The 27,547-nt window shown below is 39.6% G+C and overlaps 1 pseudogene; it reads right to left on the bottom strand.

Moving 5' to 3' along the window:
- LOC149154321 (2-oxoisovalerate dehydrogenase subunit alpha 1, mitochondrial-like) overlaps positions 1 to 21,563 on the bottom strand; it is a 30,656-nt pseudogene extending 9,093 nt beyond the window's left edge.
- Positions 21,564 to 27,547: the final 5,984 nt, after the last annotated feature.

Below are 27,547 nucleotides of genomic sequence, written 5' to 3'. Positions count from 1 at the left end.
ATACTGTCCTGAATGTTATGGACTGGTTATTTGGACCCTCTTAGTATTAATGAAACAATCCTAGTGATTCCAAACATGATCAATATGTAGTATGTTTTTTCTTCTGTAATCTCACTTCATTTGTGTTTTCCCTTTTCTGAAATAATGTAATGAAGCTACTGGTTTCTCTCTGATTGATGGATTTATCTAGGCTGCTAAATAGAGAACAATACCTGCAATATATTGCAGATTTATTTGTGTTATTGAACTAACCTAAAGTACCTATGTTAGCCCATATTTACTCATGTTGTTTGACGCTAATGATACCTATGTTATATCTGGCATGAAACCTTAATTAGCACATTGTTGTATCTACGATTTCACCCCCTCCCTCTTACATAATTCTGCTGGAACATTGTCGCCGAGGATTCTATTTTTTTACAGCCCTACGCATCTATTTCCCTCCTTCCTCCCCTCCACTCCACCATCACTACTACTTCAGTATTAGGTTGTATCATTATTGTGTGTTGGCCACCAGAGAAAGACATTTCTCTTTCAGGTTGCCTTGATATATCCTCCCCTGCATTGGGATCCATGTATTCACTTGAGTTTACTTTAATGAAGGCCTATTGAATCAAGCCCCTTTTATTATCTTTTTCTTACGTGACAATTGGAGTGCTGCAAAAACCTCTTGCAGATAATCTTCCATGCACTCCTTGATTTAAGATGTCCTAGGAACTGGTCTACAATAAAACCAGACGCTATCTCTAGGAGGTTTTTTATATCTCCTGGAGAACTCGTGCTCCCAATGGTGCTAGAAAAAGCCACAGCGTGTTTCTGGCACTATTGTCGGGGAATGTATTGAAGGATTTTTCCCCTAAGATACGACAAATTTTTATATTCCCTCAGTTAGGTGAGCAAGGGGAGTGTGGGTTTAAGATCTCTCACCTTGGTGACTCCACTGATTCAATTTTATGGTAAAAATCCCAGAAACTCCACTGTCCATATCTTTATTTGATCATCATGGCTTTCAAGCAGCCTCATACTCACTCTAAAGCTACAACAGCCAAAAACTTTCCATACCTTTGAATCTGAGATCACTCATCTATGAAGGTTTTCGAGATGGCCCTTCTTGCATTCGTGGCCAACAAATTTGCCCCACTGGATTTTTCTTCTATTGCTGGTTATCCAAATCATGTCCCTTCGTTTCATGAATGGTATACCTATTTTCCTAGATTCAGTGGGAGCACACATAGAAGGGCTGACCAACACCCCGAATAATTTCATGAATGCATGGAACAACAAGGTGTTTTTCTTGAAGATGTACAAATGATGTTATTTATGTATTCTTTAGAGGAGGATGCTAGAGTCTGGTATCAAACAATACCTTGTGGAAGCATATCTTTCTTAAAACATTTTGATATAGCATTCAATCACTATTGCAAAGAAATATATCCACCGAATGCTCTATTTGAATATTGTTGCACACATTTTAATGATGAATATGTTCCCGAGATCGATAACCATTCTTAAGATGTTTGTTCGACTCCACTCCAACACAACATCTACTCGCATCAAGAAGCATCACCCCATGAGCAAGAAGGAGAAGAAAGAAACATCATCAAGCTGCAAATAAACCCTCAGAGGTCTGATTCAACCGATTGATGGTCCCCCTTGCTATGACGAATATGACTCTGGTGGAGAGTCAAGTGATACAGATCTGCCATTCTCCTAGTTATAGGAAGCCCACCAAGAGGTCAGCAAAGAGGCTCCAATCCACGATGCACATCCTTCACCTAGATACCATGATTAAGAACCTCCTCTGATTTATGACTCATACTATTTAGAGGAGGATGAGATGGTTACAGAGGTTCAAAGGGAGTCATTTACCAACAAGTGGGGAGCTTGTTCCTAGCAGCAAATTTCTCAAGAAGAGCGTGAAGTTGAAGGACCAAGCAGTGTCTCTGACTATTTATTACAGAAAGATTCCTACTGGGAATTCTCAGGGGGCCCTCCAGTCTATGAATCTTATAGTTCAGAATCTTAAGATTCCATTGCAGATTCCCAAGAGTGTCGTCCCTTTGAAAAATGGCCAGTAAAAGATCAACATCAAGTTTTTCTTGAAAAATCTAAGGCTGAGGAGCTAAACAGTGTTTCTGGCTTCCTTGACAAAGAAGACATTGGTCCTCAGTAGGTTGTTTGTGAAAAAGAGGCAGCTGCAAACATTCCTTTTCAATTCCATGACCGCGTATCTGAGTACATGAGCATATTCTTTGGCCAGCATCATAGGTTGTTTCTGGAGTATGCATCAAAGCTTCTTATTTGCAGATTTTTCAAGGTGCATCCTTGTTTTGTTTTTAAATTTCAGTAGCATGAAGGCATTAGGTCCAGCACCGAAATGCTAGCCTGACTCCATTCGAGGGTTGAAATTAGTTAGGTGAATTGAGCCCTATGAATAAGTAGGAATGTATATAAATAAGCTCACTCAATGAGCATTTAATTTCAAATGGTTAGGATTTTTATTTCTGCGTTTCAATTTGAGGAGGAAGTGACTCCCTACAAACAAAGTTTCATGGAGATTTTATGTAAGTTCATATATTTCTTACCCCATGCCCAATGGTGAAGGATACTGGGTTGCAATTTCTGAACACTTTTCCAGCAAGGCATTGTCCGCAGTTGGAGACAATTTTGTCACTCACTGCTTCATAAAGTTATTAGTTTTCGAGAGTGCAAAAAATAAGTTAATTTTGAGGCCATTTCCCAAGCCACAAAAGCTCTCCGAGTTTAACTAATCCCTCACCTTTGCATAGTGATCGTGATAAGATTTCCAACGGTATATGGAAGTCCAAAAATGGACTTCTGGATCAGAAGTTAAACTAGATTAAAGATACCCTTTAAAAACATAAAAAGTAAGAAGAAAATAACTAAGGTTCAGGCTCATCGCAATCGCAAATTGAGGCTTACTAAAGCATCAAAAATGAGAGACACCGAAATTTGTGATCAATTGATCACCGATATCCCAAATATCATATCAGCAAGACCGCGGTAGTGAAAATATCACATATCGACGATTGGCGGGCCCTAGGCACAGTAAATCCTGCATATTGGCAGTGGGAAAATCCTACAGTCCTGCATCCCGTATATCAACCATATCATAATCTCATACTCCCGCGATATCGCAGTTCTGCATATCGCAATCCTCCAGTCTTGCATCATCGCAGTCCCATAATATAGCGATATCGGAAAATCGGCTATCTGCGGTGTCTAAGGCACAGGCTTACGGTTTATCGACGATTCATGATGTTGAACACCCATATTGCAGTTTGAAGATCACAGGCACAAACGGCTGCACTCAAGCATAAGGACATAATCATCGTTGAATGCTGATATTGTGGGAATTGCCGAAAACTAGGCATATAGTGTTAAATTGTCAGGGAAGGCTAAAAATATTTAACAAAGGAAATCGACGCAAAACAGGACGGGCAGGCATTTTAATCTCTCCTCCAGGGGGCCACGTGGCGTAATGCCATTGGTCCTTATAAATGACATTACAACTAACTTCAGCATGACGTCGCGGTACAGAGGACATGTGACATGCCGATCTAGCTTTTTCAAGGGTCCTATGGGAGCATATCCAGGTGACACCTGTCACCACTCAAGAGGTGCCACATCACACCGATGACATCATCAATCCTGCAAACAGGTGATTGATGGAGGTAAAAGGTCACAACTCCTGTTACAGATCTACGATTTCGATTTGCAGTAAAAAGGGCTCTGATAAGGGCACTCGCCCACAATCACATGGAGGTCCAAAGAACCAAGAGCCAACACTAAAGCCACAAATTAGCTATCGGTGATCACATAGGTCAAAGTTTCTCCTGCGCCAAAGTCCCTTCCAGCTTGTGATTACGACATGCGATAATTTCCCCGATTCGATGTTTTATGTGTTATATCATATGGGGATTTTGCGTCCGCACTGTCGACCAACTCTATGAAAGAAGTTAAATGGTCTCCCTCTCCGATATTGCGATATGTGGGGGATCCTCCCAGATGCGATATTTCATGTGTTCTATCTTATAAGGAGTTCGCGTCCGGATAATCAGCCAGCGCTATGAAATGAGGTAAAAGCTTCCCCTCTCATGTGTTGTGATTGCGATATCTTTGGTGGGCCCGATCACGCAGATCAATGATCATAGCATTCAAGGGGAATGCCACAAACAAAGCACTACAAATAGTTAGTATGCGATATTTTCCGTAACAAAGGAAAGCCCCCCCCGGAAGGTAGTCCAAAGGCCTTAGTGCCCAAGGACTAAGAGCCCGGTCATAGCCCCCGGTCATATGAGAAGAAATGTAGGTAGGGGCTAAACCAATGGGGGGCCAAGGAACACCAGAACCCATCGTTCTGTAATGCCTTTTAGAGTAAAGGTCCCGATGCGGTAATGCATCGATAGCATTGTAGAGAGCTTTAAAGGGAAGATGGTTTGCCAACTGAGGTATTGAATGAAGGCATGGGGCAATGGCACACTAATATGGGATAATCTTGCAGAAGCCCTTGTAGTAAGAAACCAAGTACTACATAGGCCGCAAAAATGGATTCGACGACTTCAAACTGTTGTGAGTAAATGACAGTATGGGAGGCTCAGGAAGACTTAGCACCTCAGCATGGTGCTCCACTCCGTCATGCGATAAAGGACTACCTTGATATGCTCCATTTCTAGTGCATGATAGGCATTCATAGCCAATCCATTCCCAACTCTGGGGAACGAGCTACTCAAGTAGTTAAGCCGAAAGCGATAGGTGAACTAGGCGACACATCATGGAAGAGATGTGGCTTTATTAGCGGGGCCTTCACAAGAGCAGCAGAGGGATACCTCCTCCATCATCTTTCATTTTTATTGATTTTTGTTTATTATGTATTTTCTGTTTATTTCCAAGAAGGGACCAAATCCCAATTGTAATCATTTTTGGTAACAAAGCCTTGCATTCCAAGACAACTAGTCTAACCGATAGCTGGAGCTTTGGCAAAGATATTTTTGTAACTGAAACATAAGCTCCCCCTTTTATTATAAATAGGGAGAATAAAGACTTAAGAGAGGTTCTGGAATTCCGCATCTACGGGTTAGGATTTCTACGATTCTGGTTTTGGTTCTATTTTCTTGCTCAGGGGGAGACTAGACTGATATTGTATTGAATGTTATGGACTAGTTATTTGGACCCTCCTAGTATTAATGAAACAATCCTCGTGATTCCAAGAATGATCAATTGCAATATGTTTTCACTTTTGTAATCTCATTTCATTTGTATTTTCCCTTCTCTGAAATAGTGTAATGAAGTTGTTGTTTTCTCTCTTACTCATGGATTTATCTAGGCTTCTAAATAGAGAATAATACCTGCATTATATTACGGATTTACTTGTGTTATTTAATAGATTACAAGACCTATAGTAATTGCAGATTTATTTGTGTTATTGGATTAGCCTATAGTACCTATGTGAGCCCAGATTTACTCATGTTGTTTAGCGCTAATGATACCTATGTTATATCTGGCATGAAACCTTAATAATCACACCATTGTTTCTACCATTTCACCCACTTCCTCTTACATATTTCTACTGGAACATTGTTTCTAAGGATTCTATTTTCTACAACCCTACACATCTATTTCTCTTCTTCCTCTCCTCCTCTCCACCATCACTACTACTTTAGTATTAATTTGTATCATTGTTATGTGTCGACCACTAGAGCAAGACATTTCTCTTTGAAGTTTCCTTGATATATCCCCCACATTTGGATCCATGTATTGGCTTGAGTCAACCTTAATGAAGGCTTATTGAACCAAGCCCCTTTTATTATCTTTTTATTACGTGACAATTGGAGTGCTGCAAAAATCCCTTACAGATAATATTTCATGCACTCCTCTATTTAAGATGTCCTAGGCATTGGTCTACAATCAACCTAGAGGCTATCTCTAGGAGGCTTTCTATATCTCCTAAAGCACTCATGTTGTCAGTGTGCTAGAAAAAGCCACAACCCTGCACATGCATCATAGCATCCATGGGCCTTTGGACGTCAAATTCCCATTCGAGTTATCATGTGCATTCCAAGAAAATCAACTCTAGAAATCTTATAGATGTGGACGTTTTTCATGTAACAATCTATGAGGAGGATGTTTAAATTGTTAAAAATTAAGGAAATAAATATATTATGAAACTTAGCAGCTCTCAAGAGCAAGCTGCACCTGGAGACGGCCTCACGGAGAACACTCTACCATCATCATTAAGAAACAAAAATATATAAGTTTATGTGAGAATATTTGACTATACCTTCTCTATAACAAAGTGAAACTACATATCAATATGTTTGTGTTTTTTTGAAACACAGAATTGTTTTCTAGTTTGATTGAGCTTTAATTGTCACATACGATAACTGTAGGATCTTTTTTTTCTTCTCTAAATTCATGGAGAAGTCTCCTCAACCAAACATCCTCACAACTCGCTACACACATTGCTTGAAAATCTGCTTTAGCTGAATATAAGGATGCAATATTATGTTTCTTGCTGCTCCATGGAATGGCCCCGAACCCAAAGTTGAATGCATGACCTGTTATGGATCATCTATCATCCAAATTTTCAGCCCAATCTGAATTTGAAAAGCCTGTCAATCTAACATAAAATGGATCAATATATTTAATACCAAAGTCTAAGGTTCCTTGAAGATACCTTAAAACGCCTTTCGCTACCACCCAATGGATCTCAAGAGGCTTTGACATAAACTGGCTCAAAGCACTGACTGCAAAAGATAAATCAAGTCTATTTGTAGTTAGATAAATCAAACTCCCAACTAACTGTCTTTATAGTGTTGCATCCACCTCCTTAGAACCATCGTCATTGTAAATTTTGACATTTTGTTGTAAAGGCACAGAGGAAACTTTGCACTGATCCATTCTGAACGTTTTCAATAAGCTCCTCACTTTCCTTGAGAAAAAAAATTCTAGCCAAAATCCCTCCAAACTTTAAGACCCAAACAATAGTGTAACTCTCCAAGGTATTTAATCTTCAAAACTTGTGACATCTGCACTTTGATTTCTTTAATGACCTCATGAGCATGACCTCTAATAACAAGATCATCTACATATAAAGAAATGAAAACAATTTTCTCCTTTTCATCAAACACAATATACAGATTTGGGTCATTTTTACTTCTGTTATAACTATGCTACAGGAAAAATGAATCAATTTTTTCATGCCACAACCTGGGTGCCTGTTTTAAACCATATAATGCCTTTCTTAATTTGCAGACTAAATGCTCCAGCCCATGTTTGATAAACCCTTCAGGTTGCTTTAAATTAGCCTCTTCTTTCAATTCTCCATTTAAAAATGCAGACTTCACATCTAGTTGGTGTAGACTCCAATGATGTTTTTTAGCTAATGCTATCATCATTCTAATATAGTTTAGCTTAGCTACTGGAGCAAAGGTTTCATCATATTTTATTTCTTATCTTTGTGAGTAACCTTTAGCTACCAACCTAGTTTTGTATTTATCTACTGTACCATCAAATTTAAATTTAGGTTTATATAACCACTTGCAACCTATAGGTTCTTTCCCTTCCATCAATTCAACTAAATCCTAGGTTTTGTTTTTAAGTATTGACTTATATTCCTCTTCCATGGCTTCCCTCCACTCATCATATTCACTTGCTTCTTTATAATTTGAGGGTTCAACAACATTTAACATAGTAGTTATAAGAGCATGATTCCTATATCGTGTTCGTAATTGAGTCTGCTTACTTGATCTCCTTAGTGGTGGACTGGCTTCAAATCTTTTTAGTTGACTCCTTGATGGACATGTGTTATAGACAATTTTGTGCCTTGCAGCATCAGGCATGAATTGTCAATAATCCAAGGGATCCAAAGTCCCTAAACATGATGTTCCTACCCCTAGAGGAACAAGGTCAGCAAACCAACAGCTCTCAGATCAGTTCTCCACCTGAAAACACTCAAAAACAAGCAATCCTGAAATCAAAGCAGGTGCTCCACTAGGCTTCTGCGCTGAAACTCAACTCCTCCATGGTGTACCTGCGTTGCAAAGGAAGTGGAACAAAGGCCACCTGCACTGAGCGAGATGGGACAAGTGGCACACTGAGTCATTGCTCTGGAATCTTCCAAAAATGACACTTGGATCAGGGATTTCGCCTTGTGATGAGTCAGAGGCTCTGTTTCTCCAAGTGGAAGCAAGGTTCTCCAAGTGGACTCAAGAACTGAAGATCAACTGAAGAGAGAGAGGACACAAGGCAGCTACACATCAGTTGCAAGCTGACTCATCCTTTCTCAATTCATCTATATATTGAGCTCTCTCCTATGAGCTCAGGAGGCTGGAATTTTGTGCAAAGTAATGATATGCTGTTGGTTTCACTATAGAGCTATTGGGTGATTGCTTGAAGGAGGTGAAGAGGAGAAATTCTTTCTGCTGGGAGGTGTTGCTGGATTGGGGCCTTCAATGGTTGTAACACTCTCAGAACTTTACTTCTTCCATTAATAAAAGCTATTGAGGTTCTTCTATATGCACTTGTTTCAATGATGTATTGTGATAATTGTATATTTGATTTATGCTAATCCTTGAATCAGTTATGATTGCATGCTTCTTGTAGTTTCCTTCTTTGTTATTTTGCAGGATCTCATTGTAGCTGGGCCAGCAAAAGAGCAAGGAGCTGGGAGCAAGCAAGCAAAGAGAAGAGTTTGGATTCGACATTAAGCACAAGATAACGGTTAGTGCATTTCTTCATTCTCTCTTGCTTTCATAAAGAAGTAAACCTTAAGTAGTTTTCTTTACAGTTGTTGCTGAGGTACTATCACCCTTAGAGTGGGATAGGGTCATCCGAATCGGATACTTTTCCCTACAACAAACTGGCGACTCCACTGGGGATCGTATCTGTTTGATTGTTTGTAGTATTTTGCTATTCATTTCCTGAACAAAAGAGTACCAAATCGAAAAGCTTTTGGCTATATCAAAAGCGAAGTAGAGGGCAGCTACTCTAGCTCATTTCTGAGCATGTTCATGATTTGAAGAGCTGATCTACAAGGATCCTTGTAAGCTCTTAGTGATAGCTTTTCACCTTCCTTGTCATCCCTTAGTGTGTGCTTGACTGATTGCTTCTGATTTGAGCAAAAACTGTGCATTTTTGAGAAAATTGTGACCCGGAAACTGAGAAAACGCAACTTTCGTTTTCCAAAGCAGGTAGTACACAGGCTACCTGCTTTGCAACGCAGGTCCCGAAGGGGCTACCTGCGCTGAGAGCCAGACTGGCTGAGCAGCACCTGCGTTGGCCCAATTTTGCCTTGTGCAGTTGGGGTTTCCTCCCTTTTTCTTGCCTGTTTTCACTATAGTTTTTGCAGCAAGTTGTCTTTCTTGTACCTATTCTGAAACCAACCTTACTTGCCATCATTCCGCCTCTGTTATATAACGAAATTGTACTTGTTCTTTTGTATTTCTTACATCATTTACAATTTCCCATAACGAAAGTGAACTAGTCTTGTTTTGGCCTCTTAGATCTGAACCTGTGTTAGGCATTTTTGCTGGTCTAAAGAGTTAGCTTGTTTGTTGTCCATAGCTGATTAGTCTTTTTATTTTCGTCATTATGGTTTGATTTCATGTATTTCCAGTGATTAAACAAGTAAATCTTAAGGTGTCTTTTGATTTTGGACTAGCTTGTTTACTTTCGCTTTAAATCGAAATCAAAGTTATATAACAACTTTCTTTTTGTAATACATCAACATTAAGAAAGGGAAAAGAAAATACATGCATTGTGCATTTTGCATTTGACTGTTTGCATGCTGATTTAGGAAAAAATTGCATTAGTGTGTGCTCTATGATCTGTGTGAAAAGATTTGCCTTTCTTTTCCCTCAGTAGTTAAGATTTTCAAAGTTGAAAGATTGAAAAGTTTGCTTCTCATCTTAGACTGCATCAGGAATTTGTCATATACATCTCGTGGTGATCCTTAAAGGCAAACTGCTAAGCAAGATCAACATTAAAATAAATCCAATTTACATAACAACGCTTTGAAACATAACGCAAACACATAGAGGTCTAGGTAGAGACGTGTTCCGGCGTCGTTAAACGTAGTGACTGTCGATCTCTACGAAGGTGGGTGATTCCTCCTGAGAGTCGGTGGCACTAATACGGACTTGTGCTCCCATGTACCGTCGCGTATATATTGGGAGACCCCTATAGGAACAAAGCCTTTATCCATAGGAAGCCGTGTCGGCCGCCCTACTGATCGCGATGCAGTGAACACAGCATTCACGAAGATCGACCACCCGTACCGTAAAACGTATTCTGTGGTTTCGCGAAAAGTTTGGCACACCCTCTGCCTAGAACTCCAGAGTAGTTTCTTTTGGCCTTTTTCAAACTCTATAACTGAAAAAGTCCATCCGAGCATTTGTCACTTCGGGCTCGTTAAAACATCGAAGGAGACTAGAGTCATCTTTAGCTTTTTCTCGACTCTTAAAACATGAAAAAGCAGAGTTGTGTCTAAAGCGTCGTTAATAAAATTTATTTTAATCGAACATAATCACCTGTTATTCCCACGTTGATCTTTCAGTTGAAAAGTATGGAGCCCACCAACCAAGGAAGTCACCTTGGTGGAAGTCCCAATCCCTTTTCCTCTTGGGGAGATGTTGGTGCGCCTCATATGGCCACATTGTCACTTCCAGGATTGACAATTGGCCTACCTGTATGGCTCTTTTCAACTAATGTAGTTCAAATTGCCACTAATCCTGAGCAGTCGAATCAACAGTCAGACCAGTCTCGAGCTACCCACCAGCCTTCCACCTCTTACAATTCTTCCTCTGATCCTTCATCTTCGCAGGGTAGAGCCGGCAGAAGTCAGCCTCCCATGGAGAAGAAGGAAAAGAAGAAGAGAGAAAAGAAGCAGAAGGGGCCTATGGCGAAGGCGACTGGGGGCAAGCAAAAGACATCTGACAAAAATCCACACACTGCACCGACCGGGCCTAAATCACCATGTGTCATTTGCAAAGGGACCCACTTCCATCGTGATTGTCCTTGTATTCCCCGGATACTAAGGGACTGGTCCCCCAGGTTGCACAATCCGGTAGCATCAACCTCTGGTAGTCATGTTGATTGCAGTCCATCAACTAGCGAGAGTGAAGGACGAAAAGGGAGACCAAGATCACCCTGTATGTTGTGTGAAGGCGATCACGCCATCCACCGATGTCCATTCTTAGATGAGGCGAAGAGAGTTTTGGAAGATCGTCCGGTATCACCGTTACGACTTCCTCCTGGATACCAAAAACTCGTGCCTAATCCCTCGATAGTTGAAAATCCAGCTGGCCCGCTCAAGTGGTCAGCTGAAGTGTCCGTCATTGAGAATGAACCTACTGAATCCAGACCAGACGAAAGTCTAAAGGTCGAAACGGCAGTTGACCCGGTTCTTCCTTCAGAGGTTTCATCCTCAAATGACACCGTCATTGAAGATTCATCTTCGAATGACACCCTCACTGAAGAGAATAAGGATGACACCATCCAGATTCTTTTCATCAACACAGACTCTGATGAGCATCAGGGCAACGCGCCCATTCCTTTATCGCAGGAAGGAACATCGTCAGGGTCGTATCCGGCCGTGTATTCGGTCCCACCACCAAGCAACCTGGTTGTGTCCTTTGATTGGAATCAACTAGGTAGACCCCGGTTACCAGCCAGTATCCCATTCAGAATCATCGTCCAAATCTACAGAATGGTGATGGCTGGAACTATCATTGATGAAGGGGCTTCTGTGAGTATCCTTTCCTCTATTGCTTGGAAAGCACTGGGTTCCCCGGCGCTTTTACCTGAGATGAGAAATCTATCAGGTTTTGATAAAGGAACCAGTCGCCCGTTAGGGATTCTCCCCAATGTTCCCGTTACATTGAAGGGGAAGACAGTTCATATGAACGTCATGGTCGTCCAAGGACCCTTGGTGTATAAATTACTCCTTGGACGAGACTATATATATTGCATGGAGGCAATAGTGTCCTCACTCTTCAGAGTTATGTGTTTTCCGCACGAAGGAAGGATGGTCAAGCTCGTAGACCAACTTTCATTTCCAGGATCACGCATCGCAAATAGTCAAATACCATCCCTTAATGGTTTATTCACTCAAGGAATGCCTCCACCCCCGGTTCTACTTCCCGATGAATGCGAGTGATTCGGAAAGATGTAACTGGGACCCAGGGGGCATGCACCCTGGCCTGCCTTGGGCAGAGGAAACCTTGGGTATAAAGTTGATTTCCGCAGAAGAATATGACTAGTCCGTACCCCGTCCGAAGGAAGGAAGAGAGGGTTGTTCTAGAATAAGATTCTTTTGTCAAAGTTATGTGAGTGAGATAATCAGCTTCTCGCTCCCCTTGTCTAGGTAAGTAGGCTCTCCTGAGGAAGGAGATCCATTTGTGGCAGCAAGTAGCCACCATCTTTGAAGGCAAGCCTCACCCATTAAAACATATGTTTTGAAGGATAAGTAGGGGCAGCCTCCAAAGAAAGAGATGAAATTGCTGCAACAAGTAGTCACCATCCTTAGCAACCTAATGATAGACATCGCCGAAAAGAGAGTCCAGTTTGCGGCAGCAAATAAAACCATTTTTCGGATAATAAGAAAGAGGCAGCGCCTCGAAATTATACTTTATACCTGGGGGCATGCAAACCTTTTGGAATGCAAGCACGGGACGACTATTTATTTTTTAAATTTTTAGGTCCTCCCTTTAAACCTGTAGGTCTAACCCGTTAAACTCGTAGGATTAGCCGTTTCCAGCTTGCATAAAGAAAGGATGTGGGGCAAAAGTCAAAACTTGCCAAATAGGAGCATAGCTTCGTGAGATAAAGCTCCTTAAAAAAAAAAAAAAATAGCTATCTCACCTGAGGCGTTTCTTGTATTATGACTGGTATATTCGAGCAGTTTTAGCACACAGTTCATGCTCGTTAAAAAATAAACGCAAGATCCGAGCAGTTTAGCACATGGTTCATGCTCGTTAAAAAATAAACATAAGTTGTGAGCAATCTTCCCTTAGAGTTCAAGCTCACCCAGAAAAATGAACCAGTAAATAACCTTGGTAAATGTAACCTTTGACAGCCATTTAAAAGCCCTTGGTCGTGTTCTTGCAGTCTCACCTCCATTCGTTCATTTGGCCAATCGTTCATCTCCATATGTTTGTTTACCCATTTTGAGGAACAGCTGCGAAGAGTGATATCACTTAGCCATCCTTGTGACACTGCCGTGATTGGAAAATTCCAACCTGTACCTGGAATCTGCTGCTATCCCTGTTTATCACTCGTTCCTCAAAAGACGAGTCTTCTTTGAGCTCTTTTCTCCTGACTCGTAAAATATGAAAAGTTTGCCGAGTTTTGGCCTTCCAGCTCATTAAACGACCAGAAGAGCTATCCCTCCTCTAGATTTTAATCTTTTTGGACCTGAGGGATTATTGCACAAAAAGATCGAGCGCTTGTTTTGTTCGGCTCGTTAAAAACAATCGAAAATTAGATGACGAAAAAGGAATTCTGGAGTTGACTTTATGTACCTTTTCAGACTCTCTAAAAATGAAAAGGACCGAGTTATCCTTGTCGTTAGACTCGTTAAAATTCATTAAATAGCGACAAACTTGTCTTTAGACGAGAACGAGTTTCCCTATCGCTAGGCTCGTTAAAACATAGCGATGGGCTTGCCCGAAGGGCAGGTTATAGAACAAGCATATGTTATCCTCCTCAAGCTTGATAAAAATAAAGAGGTACTGGTCAGCAATGACTGGGGAAAAATTGGGAGAACCTCACAGCTTTAATGGTAGCAAGTCGCTCTTGAACATGACACTTTGTCCTCCGTATCACATCGGGTTGGGTTGTTTCATTCACCGGTCTCATCACCATGGTCCTCGCCACACCATCCACATTTGGGGTAATGCTACCAATCCATCACATCAGTGTCGTTATATGTTCAAGAGATGTTGTTCTGCAAAGAGTCAACCGTGTGCCATCCACTTCCATACATTGTCCTTCATCCATTTCATGACCGCCACCCTGAATCATACATCACAGTTTGTTTTCACCTCATCACAATCACTAGCTCCGTTCCGTGTCACTGATGTGGGATTCATTAAGGCCCTCCTTTGACGGATCGCTCCTTGTCGACATCAGCTCATTATCCAAGGAGTTGATCTAGGAACAACCCCTTCAGTACTTTGAAGCTTGCATGCCTCAATGGCAAGTTTCTCACTTCCGACGACAGGTATACATCAATGACCTTCGACCAGAGGATTTTGCATGGTGGTCGACGCCAAGTCCTTTATTCCCACCATGTGAATTGTACTGCTGTACCTTGAGGGTCATCATCCTTATCGGTGATTCCTCTCGCGCTTGTTAACGGTTTACATCATTGACCGGTAATCAAGCGATGTCTTTCCATGTTCGACTTCAAGAAATTCTCACATGGATCGACTTGTACATCGAGTGAAGATCGGAAGAGATTGAAGACCCCGGATCTAGTTTCATCCATCCGGGCTGCGATATATATTCAGGATATAAAGACATTTGATGTGTACATCATTGCAGCAGATGATCATGCTTCTCAAAGGATGATAATTTCAGCAGAGAATTATCAGTCTACCATCAGACGATCGTCTGTTCCATGTACCGAAATGTATTTATAAAGCTGAGCATGGGAATGCCCGCCTCAGCTAGATCATGAAAAAGAATGAAAAATAATGTATTGTATTGTATCTTATTACAGGACCCTTCTCAGCAGATTGAATGAACTTCGGATCCTCCTAATAAAGCATTTCACCCGATAAACGACCTCATACTTTAGGGGGCATCTGTTATAGACAATTTTGTGCCTTGCAGCATCAGGCATGAATTGTCAATAATCCAAGGGATCCAAAGTCCCTAAACATGATGTTCCTACCCCTAGAGGAACAAGGTCAGCAAACCAACAGCTCTCAGATCAGTTCTCCACCTGAAAACACTCAAAAACAAGCAATCCTGAAATCAAAGCAGGTGCTCCACTAGGCTTCTGCGCTGAAACTCAACTCCTCCATGGTGTACCTGCGTTGCAAAGCAAGTGGAACAAAGGCCACCTACGCTGAGCGAGATGGGACAAGTGGCACACTGAGTCATTGCTCTGGAATCTTCCAAAAATGACACTTGGATCAGGGATTTCGCCTTGTGATGAGTCAGAGGCTCTGTTTCTCCAAGTGGAAGCAAGGTTCTCCAAGTGGACTCAAGAACCGAAGATCAACTGAAGAGAGAGAGGACACAAGGCAGCTACACATCAGTTGCAAGCTGACTCATCCTTTCTCAATTCATCTATATATTGAGCTCTCTCCTATGAGCTCAGGAGGCTGGAATTTTGTGCAAAGTAATGATATGCTGTTGGTTTCACTATAGAGCTATTGGGTGATTGCTTGAAGGAGGTGAAGAGGAGAAATTCTTTCTGCTGGGAGGTGTTGCTGGATTGGGGCCTTCAATGGTTGTAACACTCTCAGAACTTTACTTCTTCCATTAATAAAAGCTATTGAGGTTCTTCTATATGCACTTGTTTCAATGATGTATTGTGATAATTGTATATTTGATTTATGCTAATCCTTGAATCAGTTATGATTGCATGCTTCTTGTAGTTTCCTTCTTTGTTATTTTGCAGGATCTCATTGTAGCTGGGCCAGCAAAAGAGCAAGGAGCTGGGAGCAAGCAAGCAAAGAGAAGAGTTTGGATTCGACATTAAGCGCAAGATAACGGTTAGTGCATTTCTTCATTCTCTCTTGCTTTCATAAAGAAGTAAACCTTAAGTAGTTTTCTTTACAGTTGTTGTTGAGGTACTATCACCCTTAGAGTGGGATAGGGTCATCCGAATCGGATACTTTTCCCTACAACAACATGGCTTCTTGAATTTACATGCATCACTTGATTCTTCTTTTTGCTACTGCTGCTGCTCATGGTTGTCCCTTGTTTCATCGCTTCCATCTTCCACTAGCAAAGACATGTGCCACTCTTCATTACCTTTATCACAGTTTCCATCATCAACCTACTCATGGAATACTATATCTATACTCACAAAAACTTTGTGAGTAGAAGGATTAAACAATTTATATGCTTTAAATCTATACAATGCCCTACGAAAATGCATTCAATGGCCTTTTAATCCAGTTTATTGCTATCCTCTTTTAGAACACGAGGAAATGATTTCGAGCCAAAAACTATTAGATGATTAACTACAGGGTTAAAACCTAATAAAGCTTCGAATGGAGTCTTAAAATCAAGACTTTTGGTTGAACTCCTATTCTTTAAATACACTGCAGTATTCATTGCTTCTACTCAGAAACCATTAGACATGCTCTTCCCTTTTAACATGTTGCATGCACACTCCACAATGGTTTTGTTCTTCTTCTTTACAACCCCATTCTATTGAGGAGTGTGGGGTACTGTGAACTACTGAACTATCCCATGGTCCTTGCAATATTTGATGAAGCCACTCTGCTTGTGTTCTCCCCCTTGATATGAGTCGAGAATTTCGATGAAATTCCCTGTTTGTTTTTCAACCATGCTTTTGAACTCTTTAAAGTATTCAAAAGTATGAATCTTTTTCTGAGAAAATATACAAGGTAAATCTTGTGCAATCATCTAAAAGCAATCAAAAATAATAGGCACCTCCAAATTACCTTGTCTGCATCGGCCCACATATATCAGTGTGCACAAGCTCTAGTATATATCTCTTATTTCTATCTAATCTTGCGGGAAAATCATCCCTATGCATCTTCCCAAGAGCACATGGTTCACAATCAACATGAACACTTTTTAAAATAGGGAGACCATTGACCATACCTTGTTTCTGAAGTATCAGTAGGTCATGAAAATTGATATGACCAAATATTTGATGCCACAAATTATTTGTAGTCATAACTGTTGAATTCAAGGCTTGGTTTCATGAGCTCTTTACATTCAACTTTTATAGACCTCCAACTCAAATAGCTCATGTAATTGGCTTCATATGATATAGCAAATCTTTAATAACACAATAAGACCTAAAAAAATCTACCTTGAGATTATGATTTGTTATCATAGAGACAGAGACCATATTCTTTTTAATTCCAGGTACATACATCACATTTTGAATACGCCTAATATTACCATTAGGTAATACCACTAGAATATTTCCATACCCCTTAATTTGGCAAACCAATCTCTGTCACCTATCATGTGAGTGGAAGCTCCTGCATCCACAAACCAATTTTTGGCTTAATCAATCTCAATAGATAAAGAAGAATTTGATACAAACAATCTGAGATTCTAATTTTGATCTTCATTAGCAAAGTGCCGTGCATGCTTCTTATGTCGATGTCGATTTTCATCCCGCTTCTTTTTATGGCAATTCCTAGCAATATGACTAGATTTACTACAATAAAAAAATTTGATCCATGAATCATTTCTGATCAAAGACATACCTTGAGGTGGCTTTCTTTGTAGTGTAAGTCTATCTTTCTATCATGGGATTTCCCTCTAAAAGGCTTTTCTTCGCCATTAATGCAAGATCTGCATTCTGGGTTTCAGAGTCATCCACCTTTCTTCCTTTTGTATTAAAATTCCTATCAATTCTTCGAAATTGAGGGCTTTCTCCCTCGCGTTCAGACCTGTAATAAACAAACATCTAATAATCGCCAGTCATACCATTCATGTTATCTCCCCAATATCGGCCAGTTTATTTCTTAGCTCCTTGATCTGAAAGATGAATGCAACGACTGATTCATTCTCCTCCATTTTAATGGAGATAAGCTTGCTCTTCAGGAACCATAAGAGATTTGTCTTTTTTATCTCATACAAATCCTTGAGAGTTGTCCAGATCTTATTTTTTTATTTACACTCTCTGATGTGAGGCATAATGCGGTCCTTCACTGACAATTTCAACAACACTTTCACTTTGTTCTCCCTCTCCCGATTTTGAATTGTTGCAGCAGTTCCACCTCCTGCTACAATTGGCTTCAATTCATCCACATTTTTAATCTTCAACACACTTTTCCCTTCAAACAAAGTCTGCAATTTGAATTTCCAATTAAAATAATTGAACCCATCGAACTTATTGCTCTCATTCAAATACACCTCTCCCATTTGATTATTCATCATTACAAATAATCAAAACACTTTCTAGGCGATTTGCTACTTATTGAGCAATTCTAGCGATCTCAATATTGCTCTCCAAACTAGAAAATTCAATCTCATTTAATAAAAACTACGTCGACATTCGATTCGACTAAGATTGGAAAATATGCATATATTTAAAAAATATGCAAATCGCACCTTTAATTAAGACCCTTTCTTTGCAGAACTTGGCATTCGATTCAGAATTGGCTTTATATGCTTGACCGTTGCTTTGTAGAGCAGACGATGGCAAAAAAACGATGGAAACAACCATCAGTTTCCAAGTGGGCATCAACTGATTATTGTTGCCATATGTGGGCATAAACTGTTATGAGTCACCGGTCTCCTTGGCATGATTGGCGCAACCTGACTCACCTGTCCTACGTGGAGTCACCAGCACCACGCTTTGCTCACGACACCCCCATCCCTGCAACCAGCGTTCAGTATCACGGCTGCGCCACTCCACGACACTTCGTCTGCAACCACTCGATCTATCTCTGTTCACTTCGAATCCACCAAATGAAATGATCTATCTCTTCTACTCACTTGAACTGATTTTCCAGTAGCCACTGTCTTTGGGCCACAAAAATACACACAGAACACGCTCACGCTGCAAACTCAACGTAGCTTGCCACTTCCACATCAGGGATCAACACAACGAGCAACACAGATCAAGTGATACCACGATGTGATTGTGTATATGGATCCACATCCACCGATTCTGGTTGGGTTCACTGCAATGGCCCGCGACGGGCGGGGCAGGAGCTTGCCGATCCACCAAATTCCAAAAAAATGCCTTAAATTTAGCCTAATTCTGGCTTCACAATCAGCTTCGACGTAGTCGAATTCACCAACAACATCTCAGCCAATGAATAGATCCGATCTACCAAAAACGCTTGGAATAGTCACATTTCCCTTTGGGCGTTGCCTCACGCAGCTCCAAATCATGGAGGTAAACTCCACCGAGGTTGGAAATTACACCACACCACGATTTCTCAGGAACCTTCAACATTCGATGCTACAAGAACTTCGGAGGAAGGCACCCACAACAAACAGATCGTGAAGCACAATAAGCACGGAAAAAAAAGTCAACCAACGCTTGTATTCGGAGAAAAACAACGCGATGATGTGGCGCGCTGGTACATATCAGTGTAAGCGACAGATGATCAGTGCGTTTCCTAGGGTCGCAGGTGCGCTGGCTCTTCTTCTGACCACATTTGACTAGCGCGAGTTTCGAAACAAGATGGGCGTTGATAAAAGTTAACCGCAGAGCGAAGAAACACTCAGTTCTCCAGAATCATCTCTTCTCCCGACTTTCTCCCAGCAAGGACACTCAATCATCCAATAATCCAGTCACCAAATTCACTGGCTCTGATACCAGGTTAAAAATGGAAGAAAGAAAGAAGATGAAAGAAAAAAATTTCTTAGAAAAACACTGTACCTGGAGACTGCCTCAAGGAAACACTCTTTTATAATCATTAAAAAAAATATACATAAATTTACCTGACAATAGGAGAGTTAGGCCTAACACCAACTAAGTCCTAAAATAAAACACACAACTAATAATCATATTACTTAATAATACATATTACTGCATTAATTTCAACATAAATCTACATCTATACATCTATCCATCCTTTATTAAGATAATAAAATATTTATTATGATAATAAGATATTCTTCTGTATATTTCCATCCATAAATCGTTCTTGACCTAAGCCTTGCAAGATGAGGCTCAAGTGCTCTAAAATCTCACACGGCTAATCTTCATGTTTCTCCATATGCCTTGTAAGTGCAACGATGCACGTTGCCATTGAGAGTGGCTTTTCAGCCTCATTTAAACCTGTGTTTCCCCATGTAAGCACCCTCACTGGAGATAATTTTTTAAATTTAAAATATATTAAACTTCAAAATTAAAAAATAATTAAAATGTTTAGTATCTAAAAGTTTTCTTCTGTATTTTAGATTCTGCCAATATCATTTTATATTACATGAACTTTTTGATCGTATTTAAACTTTATGTCCAAATTTATCATAATTGTGATATATATATATATATATAAAAAAAACAAATTGTTGTGGCTCCTATTGATCCTGCCCATTCAAATGTAAAGTTCACAGGCCTCTCTGTGGCACATAATATTAATCCAAAAACCTCAACGAAGTGCAACGACCGCCACTGATTGAATGTGCGTTCCGACTGCGTATTTGAAAGTACTCTTTTTTTTTTCAAGAGGAAAAACAACTTTTATGGTTAATTAAAATATTAAAATTATAATAGTTATAATTATTTTGAAATCAAATGGTTTTAAATATTATTATTTTTTAAAGTTTTCTGGTTTATTTTCTAATTTAATATTTTAAAAATATTATAGGATTTACTAAAATTGTAATTTTGACAGATGAACTTTTCACAATAAAACTACTCTAGGGGTTTATGGTGGTGGTGAATACATACATGAAATCAAAGGAAATCAAAAAATAGTTTAAACAACATAAATCAATATTTTGCTACAAAAATACTCACCAAATTCTAGCTACAAATCCACAAGTAAATCCAAAAAATTACACTTAAAAATTACTCTTTTGGAAATCCCCATTGACAACTATTCTCCCACCTAAAGAATTACTTATCCTACAAATACCAAATAGTTCATCCATAATCCTAATGATGTGGCCAATGTATGAAAAACAATATCCACATTACGTGTTGTAAATAAGCCAAATAAAACATAAAAAAAAGTCGGTGGAGAGGTACAACACACATGAGCGATCTCCAGTTCACCACTATCATTTGTAGCAAAAACCGAACACAACGTTGAAACACACAAGGGATATGCAAACACAAAAAGCCACCATAAAACCATGAAGGATCAAAATAAGAAAACAATTAAAAAGGAAAATTACACCAAAGTACCCTATCCATCTATATTTATGACAAGATATTCGATTCTTATCTGAACTTGGTCCATCCAAAGTTAATATGGATCTATATTATTATAAAATATACATATTTTTGATTCAAATATATTTTTTTTCTCAGTAAAATTAAACTATTTCTATTGAGTAAAATATAGTACAATCAAGAGAGACAAGAAACCGGCCGACCGGAAATGATGAAACTATCAACCTCGGTCCCGGAGAACTGGTTAACCACTCACGGAGCTATAGCAATTAACTTGAGAGCAAAAAACTGACTTTTACCCCATAGGGGCAGAATTCTCAACATGATGTTTTTTCCCTTTCTTTTTATTGACTTTTATCCAAGCATCCTGGGGAGTATGAGCTAAAACAACTTGAAAACTGGAGTTCTCCAACAGGGGGATCTCCTTATCTGATTCAGAAGAGGAGGTCTCATGGACGCGTTTCTGGGAGATTGCTGTGACAGTGGTATGCGCAGGAGTATCAGTGGACGGATCCATCGTCTGAGGCGCCTGGTCCAGTTCTGCATCGCTCTCCTCATCTTCCGAGCCTGAGGAATCAGAGCTCACTGCTGGCGGCGGAGAACAAAGGGTCCAACGCTTGGGTTTGGTCTTTGCAAAGTTGCCCTTTTTTCGAATTTGCAGGCAGCGATGGGTGTGAATTCTGCAGGTGCCCTGTTAGGTGACAGTGGTGGTAGCGGAAGGCAGTGTTTTCGTAATCCAGGTTCTGGGTCCAAACAAAGTCATTGATCTTGAGAATGATTTGATCTGGTAGTCCCTTGCTTAGATCTAGCTCCACACATAATCTGGCATATGTGTAGAGACCTTGATGTTCCCGCCAGGAATCTCCCATTAAAAAGCTGCCCAAGGTGTTGCCTATGCTCCTAAAGACTGCTAAATGCCACAGGTGAGCTGGAAAGTTTGGAAGTCTGATCCAGACAGGCGCTTTGGTGATGACAGTAGATGCTGGGTCAAAATCTGGGAACCATGGAGTTAAGAAGAGTCCTGCTGTACCCATAAACCAAGGACCTTCTTCTAAGGCCTGTTCATAGTGCTTAGGATTGTCGAACAGAACTATAAAATATCCTTTTGAGCAGAAGCAGACCTTGCAATGGTGAGTCCAGTTGTCATGGATCCAGTCATAGAGGTCCTTAGAGCGTGGCCAAAGCCCATTGAATCTGCAAATGATGGCCCTTTCAGCAAATTTTTGAAGGTCATCTGCCAGGCCAGGGTGGGAGATCTCAACAGAGGGAACCTCCTCTAACTTTTCAACCAGAAAAGGCTTGGGTTTGGGAAACTCAGGGGAAATGGGAATCTCAGAGTATACTGCAGCTTTGTAGGAGAAGGGAGGAGCAGAAGAAGATTGACCTGCAACTCCACCTCTCAAGCGAAGGGAAAACACTAAAGACCTATTATTTTTTATGCTGTAAGAAGAGAGGGGAAGAGGATCATCGAGTTGTTTACCTTGAAATATAAGTCTCTGAAGGGAAGTAGGGATCCCGAATCTGTGTTCCAGTTTTACCTTGAGATTCTGCACCAGATCTGAAGGGTATACCCATTGCAGAATGGTCTTGCGTGAGATCTGTGTGATTTGAACCTGAAAGGGGGCAGAGAAATTTTCGGAGGCACTCTGGTGCGGCGCGAGAGTTGCTAAAGACAGAGCCATCGACAAAACCCTAGTCTCCATTTTTTCCCGAGGCTGTTGCCATGTTATTGATATCAGCTCAGATTCATTTAACCCATCTGTCAGTTTCTTGTGGAGGCTTCGATCTATTCCATTATAGCTCCGATCTTGTATTGCCAGTGCTTCGATGACACCGATCTCTGTTCCAGAACCCCACATAAAGAGGGAAAAATCCATGCTCAGGGCAGGGTATTTTCCTGCATAACTCTGCAGCGGCTTCTCTATCTCCAAAGGGACGGCGTTTCGATCTCCATCATAGCCTGCCATAGAGCACTCTGTTGAGGGTATGATCCGCAGGCGTCTGAGAGTCAGAGCCAAACTATTAAGGCCGATCAAATTGCCAGCTATTAGCTCCGGGAGAGGGGCCACGACAGGCAACAGAGCCATCCATTTTTCCTCCTCTGAGGTTCTTAGAAGCCATATCTTAAGCAAGGAATAAGAAAACCCTACTTTCGGCGATGCAGCATAAGACAGTGGTAATCGTAAGGGTGTTGATTCGGGCTGGTGGTTTATGGACCCATCAGTAGTTTTGCAGATGCAAGAAGGTCGGATTGATGCCATTGCCGTCGCAGAGAAACCCTCCGTTTTTTATTCAAATATTTCACATTACATAAGTAATCCAATTTTATATGGTGAAAACTTCTTTATAGTAAAAAACTTGAATAAAGTTTTAAATCTTACCTATTAAGGGCTTTGATCCATCTAAACCAACAGGTGTAGCAATGCTAATTATATATGTGTATGTGTTCATGCCATGTGTCAACTTCTTGTAAGTTTTAAAAAAAATTCCATATCTACTTGATTTTAATTAACACACTAATAAAATGTTTTAATCATAAGATATTTTTTATTTTCAATTACTTATATAATATATTATTTAAAAACTTATCAATTTTTAAAAGGATAAAAAAAAAAGTCTAAATGTAATTATGAAATGGAAAAATCATATATCACCAAGAAAAAAAACAAACAAAAAGTGACTAGCATAGTTACCAGCCATAGCAATCATCTACCCTTCCATACGGGAGTCTAAACGATTAAGGGAGATGATTAGATTTGATTCCTTAAATGTAGTTATTTTAAATATGTCTCTTTATGTTGTTTCACTTTATGTTATTTCACTTGTAAAGCATATTTCATCCCTCTATCACCTGAGAGTGATTTTTTCCCATGAGATTACAGTAAGAAATAAAATAATATCTATATTAAAAATATAAAAATATTAGTAATGAAAAATATTTCAATGTTTAATATAAATACTAATAATAAAAAAATATTTCGATATAGGCAAAAAAAATATAATACTGCAATATCCACTTTAAAAAGCATAATTTTAAAATATAAAGTAATTTATAACAAAGAAATTAAAATTTTTTTTTTTTGGAAAATAGATCACATTATATTAACATATGAAAATACAGAGAGTACAAGCAGAAATACTTGGGATCCACCGCCCATGGGATGCCTTGGAAATGTGCAGAAGGGAGGTTATCTAGCGCTGGAAGGGGAAACCAGAATAACCATTCAAAAATTTGTAGTTTGAAACCATTAGAATGCATAATAGAAACAAAAACAGAGACCAAAGAACTATGGTGAACGTAGAAAGAAATCAAACATCAAAACACGCCATGCTAAAGAGAATCTGAGTAAGCTCGCTTGACACCATGAAGACCAAGATGGTCAATGACCTGATACCACATAACTCACTTATCGTTGGAAGGGTCAGTTGTGATTTTCTCTAGTGTCGAAAGGACTAGTTGCAAGCTACTCTTCAAAAATGTAGTGAGCATGAGGACTTGGTCAAGGAGGGGAGACCTTGGAGGTTATCAGTTGGGTGTTCGTAGGAAGAGAAAAGGTTTCCTGTAGCCTGCTGTCTGGTGAGATAGGACCATTATTCACATAGATGGTCAAAGGAAATGAGGAACAAAAAGGTGGAGTGAAAAAGGTAGAGGCGCCGAGGGAAGAAGAGGAAGGAAAGTCTGGATGATAGGCTATGAAAAGGTCACGAGAGAGCTAGTGAAGGTGGGAGATAATGTGCCAAGCATTGGCAAAGATTTCAGCGATCCATGTGACTGTGTTGGATAGTTCACATTTTTTAGTGAAGAGATGATGATCAAGGAGATTGCGAAGCACCCAATCTGTGTTCATTCCCTATTGAATCTCCTCAACTTCCAATTCATTAACTTGACATAAAATACGAGCTAGGATAGCATTACCATAAAGAGAAGTGTCTTTAAAGAGCAATGTCTTTATTTGCAACAAGGTTAGTAGGAAGGTGGTCTCTTCCCTTTCCATGGCCAACTCGGTGAACTCTCCTTTTTTCACGGAGCATATTAACAAAATTGGCACCAAGGAGGTCTGTAGTAGGCACATGGGTGTCCATAATTATAGAAGTAGAGCAATATGGAGAATGAGGCTAGGCATTGAGTAAGAGAATAAGAGGCATAGGAGGAATACTCCATAATGGATGCATGACAATGAGAATAAATGAGCAGCGGGTGACATCGACATAGACATTCGTTCTAGGCATCTGAGGACACTGGGAGGGGCAAGTAATAGAGGATGGAATTGGCATGGTAAATCGAACCAGAGACAAAGGACGCTAGGTGGAGGGCATGCCCATTCTAACAATGATAAAACTATTGGGCCAGCGATCACACCTAGATCGGGGGGAATACAAAAATTATAATTAGTATGAGAGAGATGTGTAATTCCTTCATTAATTAATAGTAAAAACCTTCTTACATTTTTACCTTTCCAAATTTATTCCTTCATTTTTTTATGCTTACAGCGAATAATATATCTGAGTGTCTATATATATATATATATATTGATTGTAATATCAATTTTTCAATTACTTATGCAAAACTTTATTGCTTTATGCTCATTTGTAAAAATTTAAGTTAGAAACAAATGGTATTGAGAGAAAACTAAATTTGAACAATTGAAATGACATGTGTAAATATTTATGTGCAATCACTAATAAAATGTTTTGTTTATTTAGAAATCTTATGCGAACCAACATGTGAGTAGTTAGGCTACTCTGATATTAGTAATTGTTTAAGTGGTTGGAGTCTTAGGCAGTGGACAAGTAAAGGCACTAGTTTCGATAGCTAGAACCTCCCATCATTCCTGGAGATTCTAGGAGGAATGGTCACCACTGAAGAGACAACGTAACTGGAGATAAATGTTATGTTGGGTGGGAAAATAGATAGCATAGTTGGAGACAAACACAATGTTGAAGTCCAAGAAAGAAATATACCTATAAAATCCTAAGTGAATGAGAATGGAAATAACATACATTGAAAGAGTATGATGTTGCTAGAGTTTGTATGGGGAAGCAAGAAAAACACCATCAAATGATGTTAAGTTACTAATAATAGAGAAGTATGTGTCTCGAGGGGGAATTGTTGTGTTTGCAATTCATTGGTTGGAATGGATTAGATGGATCCCATTATATTTTCAAGTGTTTAAATAAGTAAAAACATTATTGTAGTCGTTCCGTTATCAGGAAAGTTGGTTCTAAAGCATGTATTACTAGGAATATTTAGAACTTGGGTGTCTGCATCAAGAATGAATAATGAAAAAATAATTTAACGAATAAAAAATGGAAAACAAATAACAAATATCTATAATGTAGTAGAAGATGTATAGAAACTCTCATGAATTCATGTAATTTTGATATTATGTAAATCATGGATAAATGTAAATTTCATAGTAAACAAAGTAATGATATATATATGACGATATGGTAAATAGAGAAGAGATAGGTATGAATATTTTATATATAAGAGCCAGGAGATTCCTAAATAAACAATATATGTCGACAAATTCCAGATATGATAGTATTTTGGACAATTATTATTTCTTTTCTTAGTATCATGAACAACGAAAAATAGAAACTCTATAAATGTGTTGACGGTGCTGGACCCACCAACATGTCAGGGGATCTCCCAGATAAGAAGTCCCAACTAGACTTCATACCATTTGGAGTAAGAGTCCCAATAGTGGGTAGTACAATATCGCCTTCACTGCGGTTGCGTGCAGAGGTAAGTAAGATGTCCTTGTTGGAAGTAAGGGTGTGACCTTGCAGTAGGTCAAGGAAGGTGCATGAAAAGGAGCTAACACATGAAATGGGAGAGAAGTGTGCCCCTTAGAAGCTTGTGATAGTATGCATCTTGAAAGGGACCACATGAGTCGAAAGACATCATGAGATGGAAAGCATGATAGTGTTGTCAATGTTAATCCTCTTTGTGGACAAAGATGATCCATCTAGCCCAATGAGTGGGTCTAGCAACTAAAGTGACAATCAACTAGACATCTTCCTAGGTTATAATTGAAAAGAAGAACGAACGACATGGCCTACCTCATTCTGATGTTACTCTGATTTCTTTTGTTGAGGGCCTCAAACCGCTTGTGTCACGGACTTGTTGCTGCTTCTCTCAGTGTTTATGTACCTACACAGGTGATCAAGAAACAACAAAGCATGCCACAACCAATATCAAATCCAATAAAAACCTACTTAAATAATCAAGGAATGTCAAGCTAAATAATACATGAACATATATATTTTGGGAAGATGAACCAACAGTTGTATATTATTAGGAAATAAAGGGAAGATTACAACTAAAGCCTTGATGTTGAAAGGCTCTCCTTGAGTGGTAATCCAAGTCCAAGACAAGAACTCTCCAAGCACTCCTTCTCCAAGTCAAATGGATATCCTTAGGGACAATCTTAGCATAAAGGTGCAAATATACATAGACCAACCATTTGGGAATGGGAGAAGATGAATTTATATACT

This window comes from Pinus tabuliformis, chromosome 9 (assembly GCF_031772625.1).
Source record: "Pinus tabuliformis cultivar Carrire ecotype Pingquan chromosome 9, CPIR1, whole genome shotgun sequence".
Classification (NCBI taxonomy): Eukaryota; Viridiplantae; Streptophyta; class Pinopsida; order Pinales; family Pinaceae; genus Pinus; species Pinus tabuliformis.
This window is presented reverse-complemented; position numbering and strand designations above follow the sequence as displayed.